Source organism: Ranitomeya variabilis, chromosome 4, assembly GCF_051348905.1.
Source record: "Ranitomeya variabilis isolate aRanVar5 chromosome 4, aRanVar5.hap1, whole genome shotgun sequence".
In the NCBI taxonomy this organism is placed as follows: Eukaryota; Metazoa; Chordata; class Amphibia; order Anura; family Dendrobatidae; genus Ranitomeya; species Ranitomeya variabilis.
This window is the reverse complement of record NC_135235.1, coordinates 315827444-315847192: the sequence shown is the minus strand read 5'-3', so window position 1 is coordinate 315847192 and position 19749 is coordinate 315827444. Positions and strand designations below refer to the sequence as shown.

The 19749-nt window shown below is 33.4% G+C and overlaps 2 non-coding genes across 2 annotated transcripts; both read left to right on the top strand.

Moving 5' to 3' along the window:
• The first annotated feature begins 17189 nt into the window (after positions 1-17189).
• Positions 17190-17262, top strand: TRNAF-AAA (transfer RNA phenylalanine (anticodon AAA)). Its single transcript has one exon. It is a non-coding gene; the product is annotated as a tRNA-Phe (tRNA).
• A 1812-nt stretch (positions 17263-19074) lies between these two features.
• TRNAL-CAG (transfer RNA leucine (anticodon CAG)) lies at positions 19075-19157 on the top strand. The gene has a single exon. It is a non-coding gene; the product is annotated as a tRNA-Leu (tRNA).
• Positions 19158-19749: the final 592 nt, after the last annotated feature.

The following is a 19749-nucleotide window of genomic DNA, read 5'->3' as shown; positions in this document are numbered from 1 at the left end:
TGTCTTTTATGTGCAACCATCACCTGTCTCACAAACACAGGGTTTGAATGAACCTGATGAATGGAGTCAAATTGAAAATGTAAAAAAATCTCTGTCAAAATTGCTGTTTTTTTCCACTCATTCACAAAGAGTTAATGAAAGTTATTAAATATGTACAACAAAATAGCAGGAGTTTCAAATAGAAATCATGCTGCAAAAAACAGTCAAAGCAAAAATAAAAATATCTACTTTCAGGAGTTTCGCTTGACATTTGCCAAGTGTCTAGCACTCCTAAAGTTGTTTGTGTTTGGCCAAAATAGCTCAGATGGGAGAGCGTTAGACTAAAGGTCCCTGGTTTGATCCTGGGTTTCGGCAACATCATTTTTCTTGATTCTTTACATTTTAAGGAGAAAATAAACAAAGCACGTGGACTGATTATTTAAAGAAAATGTAAAAGGCCTAAAAATCTTAACTATCTACAGAAAATAAAATGTTAAAAAGATGAGAAATGGGAACTTTTCCATTTGAGCAAATTATTATTTTTTTGTAATTTTTCATCTGTTTTGTTTATTTCCATTTCACTTAGCTGTAAGAGGATTTAAAGGGAACCTGATAGCTGATAAAGAAAGCATGTATCAGACACTAGCTGAATGATTTCAACCATGTATGTTTGACTATGAAATGCTGTGGTGTATATGAATTCATTGTGAGAAGTAATTTCTAAAATGGGGTCACTTTGGGGGGGTTTCTGCTGTTTTGGTACTTTTGGTACTCTGCAAATTTTACTTGCAAACTATTCTTGCAAAATCTGCATTCCAAAATCCAAATAGCGCTCTTATTTTCAAAGCCCTGCTGTGTGGCCAAACAGTAGATTCTGAAGAAATATGGTGCATCACCGCATTTTGTGAGAAATCTAACATTTCTAACATCCTAACAAAATAAAAGGAGGTTTGAAAGTGAATGCTGACAAAAAGTACACGTATGAAAAATGCTATTTATTTACATTTTTGTGTGGTGTGACAAGTTGGTTTAAGGATATAAGCAGTCAAAGAATAAAAATGACTAATATTTCAAAATTTTAAACAAACTTTAGATATTTGCACAGAAAAAAACTAAAAATATATTGACCTAAATTTACAGTTAATGTAAAGTACAATGTGTCACAAAAAACACTTTCAGAATTACGGGGATATGTAGAAGCATTCCAGAGTTATTACTGCATACAGTGATAAAAGTCATATTTTTTTAAAATGGGGCTTGGCCATTTAGCTCAAAATAGGCTTGATAACTAATAGTTTAAACAAATGTATTGAAATAAAAACTGTAATATTAAATATTTTAAAATAATTTTCAAAGACAATTACTGGTCATATTTCTGCTGACTAACTTGGAAAGAGTTAAGGCACGGAATCCACAAGAAGTCAGGATGGCCGAGCGGTCTAAGGCGCTGCGTTCAGGTCGCAGTCTCTCTTGGAAGCGTGGGTTCAAAGTAATTTCTAAAATGGGGTCACTTTGGGGGGGTTTCTGCTGTTTTGGTACTCTGCAAATTTTACCTGCAAACTATTCTTGCAAAATCTGCATTCCAAAATCCAAATAGCGCTCTTATTTTCAAAGCCCTGCTGTGTGACCAAACAGTAGATTCTGAAGAAATATAGTGCATCACCGCATTTTGTGAGAAATCTAACATTTCTAACATCCTAACAAAATAAAAGGAGGTTTGAAAGTGAATGCTGACAAAAAGTACACATATGAAAAATGCTATTTATTTACATTTTTGTGTGGTGCGACAAGTTGGTTTAAGGATATAAGCAGTCAAAGAATAAAAATGACTAATATTTCAAAATTTTAAACAAACTTTAGATATTTTCACAGAAAAAAACTAAAAATATATTGACCTAAATTTACAGTTAATGTAAAGTACAATGTGTCACAAAAAACACTTTCAGAATTACGGGGATATGTAGAAGCATTCCAGAGTTATTACTGCATACAGTGATAAAAGTCATATTTTTTTAAAATGGGGCTTGGCCATTTAGCTCAAAATAGGCTTGATAACTAATAGTTTAAACAAATGTATTGAAATAAAAACTGTAATATTAAATATTTGAAAATAATTTTCAATGACAATTACTGGTCATATTTCTGCTGACTAACTTGGAAAGAGTTAAGGCACAGAATCCACAAGAAGTCAGGATGGCCGAGCGGTCTAAGGCGCTGCGTTTAGGTCGCAGTCTCTCTTGGAGGCGTGGGTTCAAATCCCACTTCTGACATACCTTTTCATGAAACTATACAGATTCTCAGTCAATTATTGATTAGATGGGGATCAAACCAAACTTAGCAATGGGCCTTAAAAAACCTGATCCCAAAGTTACCACTACCTGGGAGTCTTTGGGGTGAATCTGAAATTGTCGTCTATAAACGGAACTCTAGGACCGTGAAATAGTTTTTATGTGCATATGTTAGCTGTCTTGGCTCTATAAAAATACTGCGGGCGGTCAATGGGGCGGTACTATTTCAACTCTTTGTGTTCTCTTTCCCTATTAGGGCGGAGACTCCACATCCTATGGGGCTGTTCTGGGAGATTTCTATAAACTGAATTGCCGGTAAGTCTAATTTCATATTTGATTACCTCATTGATCAATAGACCATAAAAATACTTAATAAACAAAAGCTTAAAAAGTAGGTAATCATAGTTTTAAAGTCTGAAATGCACATGCGATACTGACATCTAAGTTTCAGCACATTTTGGGACAAATGTTTTCACATTGAAAGTTAACAATCATTAAAATATTTTCTCTAAATTGTTGTCTCCTTTTTTGCTCCAATTATTTGCATTTAATAACAAATAAAACTTGATGTAACATTATGCATGCACATTGTCTTTTATGTGCAACCATCACCTGTCTCACAAACACAGGGTTTGAATGAACCTGATGAATGGAGTCAAATTGAAAATGTAAAAAAATCTCTGTCAAAATTGCTGTTTTTTTCTACTCATTCACAAAGAGTTAATGAAAGTTATTAAATATGTACAACAAAATAGCAGGAGTTTGAAATAGAAATCATGCTGCAAAAACCAGTCAAAGCAAAAATAAAAATATCTACTTTCAGGGGTTTCGCTTGACATTTGCCAAGTGTCTAGCACTCCTAAAGTTGTTTGTGTTTGGCCGAAATTGCTCCGATGGGAGAGCGTTAGATTGAAGATCTAAAGGTCACAGGTTCGATCCCGGGTTTCGGCAACATCATTTTTCTTGATTCTTTACATTTTAAGGAGAAAATAAACAAAGCACGTGGACTGATTATTTAAAGAAAATGTAAAAGGCCTAAAAATCTTAACTATCTACAGAAAATAAAATGTTAAAAAGATGAGAAATGGGAACTTTTCCATTTGAGCAAATTATTATTTTTTTGTAATTTTTCCTCTGTTTTGTTTATTTCCATTTCACTTAGCTGTAAGAGGATTTAAAGGGAACCTGATAGCTGATAAAGAAAGCATGTATCAGACACTAGCTGAATGATTTCAACCATGTATGTTTGACTATGAAATGCTGTGGTGTATATGAATTCATTGTGAGAAGTAATTTCTAAAATGGGGTCACTTTGGGGGGGGTTTCTGCTGTTTTGGTACTTTTGGTACTCTGCAAATTTTACCTGCAAACTATTCTTGCAAAATCTGCATTCCAAAATCCAAATAGCGCTCTTATTTTCAAAGCCCTGCTGTGTGGCCAAACAGTAGATTCTGAAGAAATATGGTGCATCACCGCATTTTGTGAGAAATCTAACATTTCTAACATCCTAACAAAATAAAAGGAGGTTTGAAAGTGAATGCTGACAAAAAGTACACATATGAAAAATGCTATTTATTTACATTTTTGTGTGGTGCGACAAGTTGGTTTAAGGATATAAGCAGTCAAAGAATAAAAATGACTAATATTTCAAAATTTTAAACAAACTTTAGATATTTTCACAGAAAAAAACTAAAAATATATTGACCTAAATTTACAGTTAATGTAAAGTACAATGTGTCACAAAAAACACTTTCAGAATTACGGGGATATGTAGAAGCATTCCAGAGTTATTACTGCATACAGTGATAAAAGTCATATTTTTTTAAAATGGGGCTTGGCCATTTAGCTCAAACTAGGCTTGATAACTAATAGTTTAAACAAATGTATTGAAATAAAAACTGTAATATTAAATATTTTAAAATAATTTTCAATGACAATTACTGGTCATATTTCTGCTGACTAACTTGGAAAGAGTTAAGGCATGGAATCCACAAGAAGTCAGGATGGCCGAGCGGTCTAAGGCGCTGTGTTCAGGTCGCAGTCTCTCTTGGAGGCGTGGGTTCAAAGTAATTTCTAAAATGGGGTCACTTTGGGGGGGTTTCTGCTGTTTTGGTACTTTGCAAATTTTATTTGCAAACTATTCTTGCAAAATCTGCATTCCAAAATCCAAATAGCGCTCTTATTTTCAAAGCCCTGCTGTGTGGCCAAACAGTAGATTCTGAAGAAATATGGTGCATCACCGCATTTTGTGAGAAATCTAACATTTCTAACACCCTAACAAAATAAAAGGAGGTTTGAAAGTGAATGCTGACAAAAAGTACACATATGAAAAATGCTATTTATTTACATTTTTGTGTGGTGCGACAAGTTGGTTTAAGGATATAAGCAGTCAAAGAATAAAAATGACTAATATTTCAAAATTTTAAACAAACTTTAGATATTTTCACAGAAAAAAACTAAAAATATATTGACCTAAATTTACAGTTAATGTAAAGTACAATGTGTCACAAAAAACACTTTCAGAATTACGGGGATATGTAGAAGCATTCCAGAGTTATTACTGCATACAGTGATAAAAGTCATATTTTTTTAAAATGGGGCTTGGCCATTTAGCTCAAAATAGGCTTGATAACTAATAGTTTAAACAAATGTATTGAAATAAAAACTGTAATATTAAATATTTTAAAATAATTTTCGGGGATATGTAGAAGCATTCCAGAGTTATTACTGCATACAGTGATAAAAGTCATATTTTTTTAAAATGGGGCTTGGCCATTTAGCTCAAAATAGGCTTGATAACTAATAGTTTAAACAAATGTATTGAAATAAAAACTGTAATATTAAATATTTTAAAATAATTTTCAATGACAATTACTGGTCATATTTCTTCTGACTAACTTGGAAAGAGTTAAGACACAGAATCCACAAGAAGTCAGGATTGCCGAGTGGTCTAAGGCGCTGCGTTCAGGTCGCAGTCTCTCTTGGATGTGTGGGTTCAAATCCCACTTCTGACATCACCTTTTCATGAAACTATACAGATTCTCAGTCAATTATTGATTAGATGGGGATCAAACCAAACTTAGCAATGGGCCTTAAAAAACCTGATCCCAAAGTTACCACTACCTGGGAGTCTTTGGGGTGAATCTGAAATTGTCGTCTATAAACGGAACTCTAGGACCGTAAAATAGTTTTTATGTGCATATGTTAGCTGTCTTGGCACTATAAAAATACTGCAGGCGGTCAATGGGGCGGGACTATTTCAACTCTTTGTGTTCTCTTTCCCTATTAGGGCGGAGACTCCACATCCTATGGGGCTGTTCTGGGAGATTTCTATAAACTGAATTGCCGGTAAGTCTAATTTCATATTTGATTACCTCATTCATCAATAGACCATAAAAATACTTAATAAACAAAAGCTTAAAAAGTAGGTAATCATAGTTTTAAAGTCTGAAATGCACATGCGATACTGACATCTAAGTTTCAGCACATTTTGGGACAAATGTTTTCACATTGAAAGTTAACAATCATTAAAATATTTTCTCTAAATTGTTGTCTCCTTTTTTGCTCCAATTATTTGCATTTAATAACAAATAAAACTTGATGTAACATTATGCATGCACATTGTCTTTTATGTGCAACCATCACCTGTCTCACAAACACAGGGTTTGAATGAACCTGATGAATGGAGTCAAATTGAAAATGTAAAAAAATCTCTGTCAAAATTGCTGTTTTTTTCCACTCATTCACAAAGAGTTAATGAAAGTTATTAAATATGTACAACAAAATAGCAGGAGTTTCAAATAGAAATCATGCTGCAAAAAACAGTCAAAGCAAAAATAAAAATATCTACTTTCAGGAGTTTCGCTTGACATTTGCCAAGTGTCTAGCACTCCTAAAGTTGTTTGTGTTTGGCCAAAATAGCTCAGATGGGAGAGCGTTAGACTAAAGGTCCCTGGTTTGATCCTGGGTTTCGGCAACATCATTTTTCTTGATTCTTTACATTTTAAGGAGAAAATAAACAAAGCACGTGGACTGATTATTTAAAGAAAATGTAAAAGGCCTAAAAATCTTAACTATCTACAGAAAATAAAATGTTAAAAAGATGAGAAATGGGAACTTTTCCATTTGAGCAAATTATTATTTTTTTGTAATTTTTCATCTGTTTTGTTTATTTCCATTTCACTTAGCTGTAAGAGGATTTAAAGGGAACCTGATAGCTGATAAAGAAAGCATGTATCAGACACTAGCTGAATGATTTCAACCATGTATGTTTGACTATGAAATGCTGTGGTGTATATGAATTCATTGTGAGAAGTAATTTCTAAAATGGGGTCACTTTGGGGGGGTTTCTGCTGTTTTGGTACTTTTGGTACTCTGCAAATTTTACTTGCAAACTATTCTTGCAAAATCTGCATTCCAAAATCCAAATAGCGCTCTTATTTTCAAAGCCCTGCTGTGTGGCCAAACAGTAGATTCTGAAGAAATATGGTGCATCACCGCATTTTGTGAGAAATCTAACATTTCTAACATCCTAACAAAATAAAAGGAGGTTTGAAAGTGAATGCTGACAAAAAGTACACGTATGAAAAATGCTATTTATTTACATTTTTGTGTGGTGTGACAAGTTGGTTTAAGGATATAAGCAGTCAAAGAATAAAAATGACTAATATTTCAAAATTTTAAACAAACTTTAGATATTTGCACAGAAAAAAACTAAAAATATATTGACCTAAATTTACAGTTAATGTAAAGTACAATGTGTCACAAAAAACACTTTCAGAATTACGGGGATATGTAGAAGCATTCCAGAGTTATTACTGCATACAGTGATAAAAGTCATATTTTTTTAAAATGGGGCTTGGCCATTTAGCTCAAAATAGGCTTGATAACTAATAGTTTAAACAAATGTATTGAAATAAAAACTGTAATATTAAATATTTTAAAATAATTTTCAAAGACAATTACTGGTCATATTTCTGCTGACTAACTTGGAAAGAGTTAAGGCACGGAATCCACAAGAAGTCAGGATGGCCGAGCGGTCTAAGGCGCTGCGTTCAGGTCGCAGTCTCTCTTGGAAGCGTGGGTTCAAAGTAATTTCTAAAATGGGGTCACTTTGGGGGGGTTTCTGCTGTTTTGGTACTCTGCAAATTTTACCTGCAAACTATTCTTGCAAAATCTGCATTCCAAAATCCAAATAGCGCTCTTATTTTCAAAGCCCTGCTGTGTGACCAAACAGTAGATTCTGAAGAAATATAGTGCATCACCGCATTTTGTGAGAAATCTAACATTTCTAACATCCTAACAAAATAAAAGGAGGTTTGAAAGTGAATGCTGACAAAAAGTACACATATGAAAAATGCTATTTATTTACATTTTTGTGTGGTGCGACAAGTTGGTTTAAGGATATAAGCAGTCAAAGAATAAAAATGACTAATATTTCAAAATTTTAAACAAACTTTAGATATTTTCACAGAAAAAAACTAAAAATATATTGACCTAAATTTACAGTTAATGTAAAGTACAATGTGTCACAAAAAACACTTTCAGAATTACGGGGATATGTAGAAGCATTCCAGAGTTATTACTGCATACAGTGATAAAAGTCATATTTTTTTAAAATGGGGCTTGGCCATTTAGCTCAAAATAGGCTTGATAACTAATAGTTTAAACAAATGTATTGAAATAAAAACTGTAATATTAAATATTTTAAAATAATTTTCAATGACAATTACTGGTCATATTTCTGCTGACTAACTTGGAAAGAGTTAAGGCACAGAATCCACAAGAAGTCAGGATGGCCGAGCGGTCTAAGGCGCTGCGTTTAGGTCGCAGTCTCTCTTGGAGGCGTGGGTTCAAATCCCACTTCTGACATACCTTTTCATGAAACTATACAGATTCTCAGTCAATTATTGATTAGATGGGGATCAAACCAAACTTAGCAATGGGCCTTAAAAAACCTGATCCCAAAGTTACCACTACCTGGGAGTCTTTGGGGTGAATCTGAAATTGTCGTCTATAAACGGAACTCTAGGACCGTGAAATAGTTTTTATGTGCATATGTTAGCTGTCTTGGCTCTATAAAAATACTGCGGGCGGTCAATGGGGCGGTACTATTTCAACTCTTTGTGTTCTCTTTCCCTATTAGGGCGGAGACTCCACATCCTATGGGGCTGTTCTGGGAGATTTCTATAAACTGAATTGCCGGTAAGTCTAATTTCATATTTGATTACCTCATTGATCAATAGACCATAAAAATACTTAATAAACAAAAGCTTAAAAAGTAGGTAATCATAGTTTTAAAGTCTGAAATGCACATGCGATACTGACATCTAAGTTTCAGCACATTTTGGGACAAATGTTTTCACATTGAAAGTTAACAATCATTAAAATATTTTCTCTAAATTGTTGTCTCCTTTTTTGCTCCAATTATTTGCATTTAATAACAAATAAAACTTGATGTAACATTATGCATGCACATTGTCTTTTATGTGCAACCATCACCTGTCTCACAAACACAGGGTTTGAATGAACCTGATGAATGGAGTCAAATTGAAAATGTAAAAAAATCTCTGTCAAAATTGCTGTTTTTTTCTACTCATTCACAAAGAGTTAATGAAAGTTATTAAATATGTACAACAAAATAGCAGGAGTTTGAAATAGAAATCATGCTGCAAAAACCAGTCAAAGCAAAAATAAAAATATCTACTTTCAGGGGTTTCGCTTGACATTTGCCAAGTGTCTAGCACTCCTAAAGTTGTTTGTGTTTGGCCGAAATTGCTCCGATGGGAGAGCGTTAGATTGAAGATCTAAAGGTCACAGGTTCGATCCCGGGTTTCGGCAACATCATTTTTCTTGATTCTTTACATTTTAAGGAGAAAATAAACAAAGCACGTGGACTGATTATTTAAAGAAAATGTAAAAGGCCTAAAAATCTTAACTATCTACAGAAAATAAAATGTTAAAAAGATGAGAAATGGGAACTTTTCCATTTGAGCAAATTATTATTTTTTTGTAATTTTTCCTCTGTTTTGTTTATTTCCATTTCACTTAGCTGTAAGAGGATTTAAAGGGAACCTGATAGCTGATAAAGAAAGCATGTATCAGACACTAGCTGAATGATTTCAACCATGTATGTTTGACTATGAAATGCTGTGGTGTATATGAATTCATTGTGAGAAGTAATTTCTAAAATGGGGTCACTTTGGGGGGGGTTTCTGCTGTTTTGGTACTTTTGGTACTCTGCAAATTTTACCTGCAAACTATTCTTGCAAAATCTGCATTCCAAAATCCAAATAGCGCTCTTATTTTCAAAGCCCTGCTGTGTGGCCAAACAGTAGATTCTGAAGAAATATGGTGCATCACCGCATTTTGTGAGAAATCTAACATTTCTAACATCCTAACAAAATAAAAGGAGGTTTGAAAGTGAATGCTGACAAAAAGTACACATATGAAAAATGCTATTTATTTACATTTTTGTGTGGTGCGACAAGTTGGTTTAAGGATATAAGCAGTCAAAGAATAAAAATGACTAATATTTCAAAATTTTAAACAAACTTTAGATATTTTCACAGAAAAAAACTAAAAATATATTGACCTAAATTTACAGTTAATGTAAAGTACAATGTGTCACAAAAAACACTTTCAGAATTACGGGGATATGTAGAAGCATTCCAGAGTTATTACTGCATACAGTGATAAAAGTCATATTTTTTTAAAATGGGGCTTGGCCATTTAGCTCAAACTAGGCTTGATAACTAATAGTTTAAACAAATGTATTGAAATAAAAACTGTAATATTAAATATTTTAAAATAATTTTCAATGACAATTACTGGTCATATTTCTGCTGACTAACTTGGAAAGAGTTAAGGCATGGAATCCACAAGAAGTCAGGATGGCCGAGCGGTCTAAGGCGCTGTGTTCAGGTCGCAGTCTCTCTTGGAGGCGTGGGTTCAAAGTAATTTCTAAAATGGGGTCACTTTGGGGGGGTTTCTGCTGTTTTGGTACTTTGCAAATTTTATTTGCAAACTATTCTTGCAAAATCTGCATTCCAAAATCCAAATAGCGCTCTTATTTTCAAAGCCCTGCTGTGTGGCCAAACAGTAGATTCTGAAGAAATATGGTGCATCACCGCATTTTGTGAGAAATCTAACATTTCTAACACCCTAACAAAATAAAAGGAGGTTTGAAAGTGAATGCTGACAAAAAGTACACATATGAAAAATGCTATTTATTTACATTTTTGTGTGGTGCGACAAGTTGGTTTAAGGATATAAGCAGTCAAAGAATAAAAATGACTAATATTTCAAAATTTTAAACAAACTTTAGATATTTTCACAGAAAAAAACTAAAAATATATTGACCTAAATTTACAGTTAATGTAAAGTACAATGTGTCACAAAAAACACTTTCAGAATTACGGGGATATGTAGAAGCATTCCAGAGTTATTACTGCATACAGTGATAAAAGTCATATTTTTTTAAAATGGGGCTTGGCCATTTAGCTCAAAATAGGCTTGATAACTAATAGTTTAAACAAATGTATTGAAATAAAAACTGTAATATTAAATATTTTAAAATAATTTTCGGGGATATGTAGAAGCATTCCAGAGTTATTACTGCATACAGTGATAAAAGTCATATTTTTTTAAAATGGGGCTTGGCCATTTAGCTCAAAATAGGCTTGATAACTAATAGTTTAAACAAATGTATTGAAATAAAAACTGTAATATTAAATATTTTAAAATAATTTTCAATGACAATTACTGGTCATATTTCTTCTGACTAACTTGGAAAGAGTTAAGACACAGAATCCACAAGAAGTCAGGATTGCCGAGTGGTCTAAGGCGCTGCGTTCAGGTCGCAGTCTCTCTTGGATGTGTGGGTTCAAATCCCACTTCTGACATCACCTTTTCATGAAACTATACAGATTCTCAGTCAATTATTGATTAGATGGGGATCAAACCAAACTTAGCAATGGGCCTTAAAAAACCTGATCCCAAAGTTACCACTACCTGGGAGTCTTTGGGGTGAATCTGAAATTGTCGTCTATAAACGGAACTCTAGGACCGTAAAATAGTTTTTATGTGCATATGTTAGCTGTCTTGGCACTATAAAAATACTGCAGGCGGTCAATGGGGCGGGACTATTTCAACTCTTTGTGTTCTCTTTCCCTATTAGGGCGGAGACTCCACATCCTATGGGGCTGTTCTGGGAGATTTCTATAAACTGAATTGCCGGTAAGTCTAATTTCATATTTGATTACCTCATTCATCAATAGACCATAAAAATACTTAATAAACAAAAGCTTAAAAAGTAGGTAATCATAGTTTTAAAGTCTGAAATGCACATGCGATACTGACATCTAAGTTTCAGCACATTTTGGGACAAATGTTTTCACATTGAAAGTTAACAATCATTAAAATATTTTCTCTAAATTGTTGTCTCCTTTTTTGCTCCAATTATTTGCATTTAATAACAAATAAAACTTGATGTAACATTATGCATGCACATTGTCTTTTATGTGCAACCATCACCTGTCTCACAAACACAGGGTTTGAATGAACCTGATGAATGGAGTCAAATTGAAAATGTAAAAAAATCTCTGTCAAAATTGCTGTTTTTTTCCACTCATTCACAAAGAGTTAATGAAAGTTATTAAATATGTACAACAAAATAGCAGGAGTTTCAAATAGAAATCATGCTGCAAAAAACAGTCAAAGCAAAAATAAAAATATCTACTTTCAGGAGTTTCGCTTGACATTTGCCAAGTGTCTAGCACTCCTAAAGTTGTTTGTGTTTGGCCAAAATAGCTCAGATGGGAGAGCGTTAGACTAAAGGTCCCTGGTTTGATCCTGGGTTTCGGCAACATCATTTTTCTTGATTCTTTACATTTTAAGGAGAAAATAAACAAAGCACGTGGACTGATTATTTAAAGAAAATGTAAAAGGCCTAAAAATCTTAACTATCTACAGAAAATAAAATGTTAAAAAGATGAGAAATGGGAACTTTTCCATTTGAGCAAATTATTATTTTTTTGTAATTTTTCATCTGTTTTGTTTATTTCCATTTCACTTAGCTGTAAGAGGATTTAAAGGGAACCTGATAGCTGATAAAGAAAGCATGTATCAGACACTAGCTGAATGATTTCAACCATGTATGTTTGACTATGAAATGCTGTGGTGTATATGAATTCATTGTGAGAAGTAATTTCTAAAATGGGGTCACTTTGGGGGGGTTTCTGCTGTTTTGGTACTTTTGGTACTCTGCAAATTTTACTTGCAAACTATTCTTGCAAAATCTGCATTCCAAAATCCAAATAGCGCTCTTATTTTCAAAGCCCTGCTGTGTGGCCAAACAGTAGATTCTGAAGAAATATGGTGCATCACCGCATTTTGTGAGAAATCTAACATTTCTAACATCCTAACAAAATAAAAGGAGGTTTGAAAGTGAATGCTGACAAAAAGTACACGTATGAAAAATGCTATTTATTTACATTTTTGTGTGGTGCGACAAGTTGGTTTAAGGATATAAGCAGTCAAAGAATAAAAATGACTAATATTTCAAAATTTTAAACAAACTTTAGATATTTGCACAGAAAAAAACTAAAAATATATTGACCTAAATTTACAGTTAATGTAAAGTACAATGTGTCACAAAAAACACTTTCAGAATTACGGGGATATGTAGAAGCATTCCAGAGTTATTACTGCATACAGTGATAAAAGTCATATTTTTTTAAAATGGGGCTTGGCCATTTAGCTCAAAATAGGCTTGATAACTAATAGTTTAAACAAATGTATTGAAATAAAAACTGTAATATTAAATATTTGAAAATAATTTTCAATGACAATTACTGGTCATATTTCTGCTGACTAACTTGGAAAGAGTTAAGGCACAGAATCCACAAGAAGTCAGGATGGCCGAGCGGTCTAAGGCGCTGCGTTTAGGTCGCAGTCTCTCTTGGAGGCGTGGGTTCAAATCCCACTTCTGACATACCTTTTCATGAAACTATACAGATTCTCAGTCAATTATTGATTAGATGGGGATCAAACCAAACTTAGCAATGGGCCTTAAAAAACCTGATCCCAAAGTTACCACTACCTGGGAGTCTTTGGGGTGAATCTGAAATTGTCGTCTATAAACGGAACTCTAGGACCGTGAAATAGTTTTTATGTGCATATGTTAGCTGTCTTGGCTCTATAAAAATACTGCGGGCGGTCAATGGGGCGGTACTATTTCAACTCTTTGTGTTCTCTTTCCCTATTAGGGCGGAGACTCCACATCCTATGGGGCTGTTCTGGGAGATTTCTATAAACTGAATTGCCGGTAAGTCTAATTTCATATTTGATTACCTCATTGATCAATAGACCATAAAAATACTTAATAAACAAAAGCTTAAAAAGTAGGTAATCATAGTTTTAAAGTCTGAAATGCACATGCGATACTGACATCTAAGTTTCAGCACATTTTGGGACAAATGTTTTCACATTGAAAGTTAACAATCATTAAAATATTTTCTCTAAATTGTTGTCTCCTTTTTTGCTCCAATTATTTGCATTTAATAACAAATAAAACTTGATGTAACATTATGCATGCACATTGTCTTTTATGTGCAACCATCACCTGTCTCACAAACACAGGGTTTGAATGAACCTGATGAATGGAGTCAAATTGAAAATGTAAAAAAATCTCTGTCAAAATTGCTGTTTTTTTCTACTCATTCACAAAGAGTTAATGAAAGTTATTAAATATGTACAACAAAATAGCAGGAGTTTGAAATAGAAATCATGCTGCAAAAACCAGTCAAAGCAAAAATAAAAATATCTACTTTCAGGGGTTTCGCTTGACATTTCCCAAGTGTCTAGCACTCCTAAAGTTGTTTTCATTTGGCCGAAATTGCTCAGATGGGAGAGCGTTAGATTGAAGATCTAAAGGTCACTGGTTCGATCCCGGGTTTCGGCAACATCATTTTTCTTGATTCTTTACATTTTAAGGAGAAAATAAACAAAGCACGTGGACTGATTATTTAAAGAAAATGTAAAAGGCCTAAAAATCTTAACTATCTACAGAAAATAAAATGTTAAAAAGATGAGAAATGGGAACTTTTCCATTTGAGCAAATTATTATTTTTTTGTAATTTTTCCTCTGTTTTGTTTATTTCCATTTCACTTAGCTGTAAGAGGATTTAAAGGGAACCTGATAGCTGATAAAGAAAGCATGTATCAGACACTAGCTGAATGATTTCAACCATGTATGTTTGACTATGAAATGCTGTGGTGTATATAAATTCATTGTGAGAAGTAATTTCTAAAATGGGGTCACTTTGGGGGGGTTTCTGCTGTTTTGGTACTTTTGGTACTCTGCAAATTTTACCTGCAAACTATTCTTGCAAAATCTGCATTCCAAAATCCAAATAGCGCTCTTATTTTCAAAGCCCTGCTGTGTGGCCAAACAGTAGATTCTGAAGAAATATGGTGCATCACCGCATTTTGTGAGAAATCTAACATTTCTAACATCCTAACAAAATAAAAGGAGGTTTGAAAGTGAATGCTGACAAAAAGTACACATATGAAAAATGCTATTTATTTACATTTTTGTGTGGTGCGACAAGTTGGTTTAAGGATATAAGCAGTCAAAGAATAAAAATGACTAATATTTCAAAATTTTAAACAAACTTTAGATATTTTCACAGAAAAAAACTAAAAATATATTGACCTAAATTTACAGTTAATGTAAAGTACAATGTGTCACAAAAAAACACTTTCAGAATTACGGGGATATGTAGAAGCATTCCAGAGTTATTACTGCATACAGTGATAAAAGTCATATTTTTTTAAAATGGGGCTTGGCCATTTAGCTCAAAATAGGCTTGATAACTAATAGTTTAAACAAATGTATTGAAATAAAAACTGTAATATTAAATATTTTAAAATAATTTTCAATGACAATTACTGGTCATATTTCTGCTGACTAACTTGGAAAGAGTTAAGGCACGGAATCCACAAGAAGTCAGGATGGCCGAGCGGTCTAAGGCGCTGCGTTCAGGTCGCAGTCTCTCTTGGAGGCGTGGGTTCAAAGTAATTTCTAAAATGGGGTCACTTTGGGGGGGTTTCTCCTGTTTTGGTACTCTGCAAATTTTATTTGCAAACTATTCTTGCAAAATCTGCATTCCAAAATCCAAATAGCGCTCTTATTTTCAAAGCCCTGCTGTGTGGCCAAACAGTAGATTCTGAAGAAATATGGTGCATCACCGCATTTTGTGAGAAATCTAACATTTCTAACACCCTAACAAAATAAAAGGAGGTTTGAAAGTGAATGCTGACAAAAAGTACACATATGAAAAATGCTATTTATTTACATTTTTGTGTGGTGCGACAAGTTGGTTTAAGGATATAAGCAGTCAAAGAATAAAAATGACTAATATTTCAAAATTTTAAACAAACTTTAGATATTTTCACAGAAAAAAACTAAAAATATATTGACCTAAATTTACAGTTAATGTAAAGTACAATGTGTCACAAAAAACACTTTCAGAATTACGGGGATATGTAGAAGCATTCCAGAGTTATTACTGCATACAGTGATAAAAGTCATATTTTTTTAAAATGGGGCTTGGCCATTTAGCTCAAAATAGGCTTGATAACTAATAGTTTAAACAAATGTATTGAAATAAAAACTGTAATATTAAATATTTTAAAATAATTTTCGGGGATATGTAGAAGCATTCCAGAGTTATTACTGCATACAGTGATAAAAGTCATATTTTTTTAAAATGGGGCTTGGCCATTTAGCTCAAAATAGGCTTGATAACTAATAGTTTAAACAAATGTATTGAAATAAAAACTGTAATATTAAATATTTTAAAATAATTTTCAATGACAATTACTGGTCATATTTCTTCTGACTAACTTGGAAAGAGTTAAGGCACAGAATCCACAAGAAGTCAGGATTGCCGAGCGGTCTAAGGCGCTGCGTTCAGGTCGCAGTCTCTCTTGGAGGTGTGGGTTCAAATCCCACTTCTGACATCACCTTTTCATGAAACTATACAGATTCTCAGTCAATTATTGATTAGATGGGGATCAAACCAAACTTAGCAATGGGCCTTAAAAAACCTGATCCCAAAGTTACCACTACCTGGGAGTCTTTGGGGTGAATCTGAAATTGTCGTCTATAAACGGAACTCTAGGACCGTAAAATAGTTTTTATGTGCATATGTTAGCTGTCTTGGCACTATAAAAATACTGCAGGCGGTCAATGGGGCGGGACTATTTCAACTCTTTGTGTTCTCTTTCCCTATTAGGGCGGAGACTCCACATCCTATGGGGCTGTTCTGGGAGATTTCTATAAACTGAATTGCCGGTAAGTCTAATTTCATATTTGATTACCTCATTCATCAATAGACCATAAAAATACTTAATAAACAAAAGCTTAAAAAGTAGGTAATCATAGTTTTAAAGTCTGAAATGCACATGCGATACTGACATCTAAGTTTCAGCACATTTTGGGACAAATGTTTTCACATTGAAAGTTAACAATCATGAAAATATTTTCTCTAAATTGTTGTCTCCTTTTTTGCTCCAATTATTTGCATTTAATAACAAATAAAACTTGATGTAACATTATGCATGCACATTGTCTTTTATGTGCAACCATCACCTGTCTCACAAACACAGGGTTTGAATGAACCTGATGAATGGAGTCAAATTGAAAATGTAAAAAAATCTCTGTCAAAATTGCTGTTTTTTTCCACTCATTCACAAAGAGTTAATGAAAGTTATTAAATATGTACAACAAAATAGCAGGAGTTTCAAATAGAAATCATGCTGCAAAAACCAGTCAAAGCAAAAATAAAAATATCTACTTTCAGGAGTTTCGCTTGACATTTGCCAAGTGTCTAGCACTCCTAAAATTGTTTGTGTTTGGCCAAAATAGCTCAGATGGGAGAGCGTTAGACTAAAGCTCTAAAGGTCCCTGCTTCGATCCTGGGTTTCGGCAACATCATTTTTCTTGATTCTTTACATTTTAAGGAGAAAATAAACAAAGCACGTGGACTGATTATTTAAAGAAAATGTAAAAGGCCTAAAAATCTTAACTATCTACAGAAAATAAAATGTTAAAAAGATGAGAAATGGGAACTTTTCCATTTGAGCAAATTATTATTTTTTTGTAATTTTTCATCTATTTTGTTTATTTCCATTTCACTTAGCTGTAAGAGAATTTAAAGGGAACCTGATAGCTGATAAAGAAAGCATGTATCAGACACTAGCTGAATGATTTCAACCATGTATGTTTGACTATGAAATGCTGTGGTGTATATGAATTCATTGTGAGAAGTAATTTCTAAAATGGGGTCACTTTGGGGGGGTTTCTGCTGTTTTGGTACTTTTGGTACTCTGCAAATTTTACCTGCAAACTATTCTTGCAAAATCTGCATTCCAAAATCCAAATAGCGCTCTTATTTTCAAAGCCCTGCTGTGTGGCCAAACAGTAGATTCTGAAGAAATATGGTGCATCACCGCATTTTGTGAGAAATCTAACATTTCTAACATCCTAACAAAATAAAAGGAGGTTTGAAAGTGAATGCTGACAAAAAGTACACGTATGAAAAATGCTATTTATTTACATTTTTGTGTGGTGTGACAAGTTGGTTTAAGGATATAAGCAGTCAAAGAATAAAAATGACTAATATTTCAAAATTTTAAACAAACTTTAGATATTTTCACAGAAAAAAACTAAAAATATATTGACCTAAATTTACAGTTAATGTAAAGTACAATGTGTCACAAAAAACACTTTCAGAATTACGGGGATATGTAGAAGCATTCCAGAGTTATTACTGCATACAGTGATAAAAGTCATATTTTTTTAAAATGGGGCTTGGCCATTTAGCTCAAAATAGGCTTGTTAACTAATAGTTTAAACAAATGTATTGAAATAAAAACTGTAATATTAAATATTTTAAAATAATTTTCAAAGACAATTACTGGTCATATTTCTGCTGACTAACTTGGAAAGAGTTAAGCCACGGAATCCACAAGAAGTCAGGATGGCCGAGCGGTCTAAGGCGCTGCGTTCAGGTCGCAGTCTCTCTTGGAAGCGTGGGTTCAAAGTAATTTCTAAAATGGGGTCACTTTGGGGGGGTTTCTGCTGTTTTGGTACTCTGCAAATTTTACCTGCAAACTATTCTTGCAAAATCTGCATTCCAAAATGCAAATAGCGCTCTTATTTTCAAAGCCCTGCTGTGTGGCCAAACAGTAGATTCTGAAGAAATATAGTGCATCACCGCATTTTGTGAGAAATCTAACATTTCTAACATCCTAACAAAATAAAAGGAGGTTTGAAAGTGAATGCTGACAAAAAGTACACATATGAAAAATGCTATTTATTTACATTTTTGTGTGGTGCGACAAGTTGGTTTAAGGATATAAGCAGTCAAAGAATAAAAATGACTAATATTTCAAAATTTTAAACAAACTTTAGATATTTTCACAGAAAAAAACTAAAAATATATTGACCTAAATTTACAGTTAATGTAAAGTACAATGTGTCACAAAAAACACTTTCAGAATTACGGGGATATGTAGAAGCATTCCAGAGTTATTACTGCATACAGTGATAAAAGTCATATTTTTTTAAAATGGGGCTTGGCCATTTAGCTCAAAATAGGCTTGATAACTAATAGTTTAAACAAATGTATTGAAATAAAAACTGTAATATTAAATATTTGAAAATAATTTTCAATGACAATTACTGGTCATATTTCTGCTGACTAACTTGGAAAGAGTTAAGGCACAGAATCCACAAGAAGTCAGGATGGCCGAGCGGTCTAAGGCGCTGCGTTCAGGTCGCAGTCTCTCTTGGAGGCGTGGGTTCAAATCCCACTTCTGACATACCTTTTCATGAAACTATACAGATTCTCAGTCAATTATTGATTAGATGGGGATCAAACCAAACTTAGCAATGGGCCTTAAAAAACCTGATCCCAAAGTTACCACTACCTGGGAGTCTTTGGGGTGAATCTGAAATTGTCGTCTATAAACGGAACTCTAGGACCGTGAAATAGTTTTTATGTGCATATGTTAGCTGTCTTGGCTCTATAAAAATACTGCGGGCGGTCAATGGGGCGGTACTATTTCAACTCTTTGTGTTCTCTTTCCCTATTAGGGCGGAGACTCCACATCCTATGGGGCTGTTCTGGGAGATTTCTATAAACTGAATTGCCGGTAAGTCTAATTTCATATTTGATTACCTCATTGATCAATAGACCATAAAAATACTTAATAAACAAAAGCTTAAAAAGTAGGTAATCATAGTTTTAAAGTCTGAAATGCACATGCGATACTGACATCTAAGTTTCAGCACATTTTGGGACAAATGTTTTCACATTGAAAGTTAACAATCATTAAAATATTTTCTCTAAATTGTTGTCTCCTTTTTTGCTCCAATTATTTGCATTTAATAACAAATAAAACTTGATGTAAC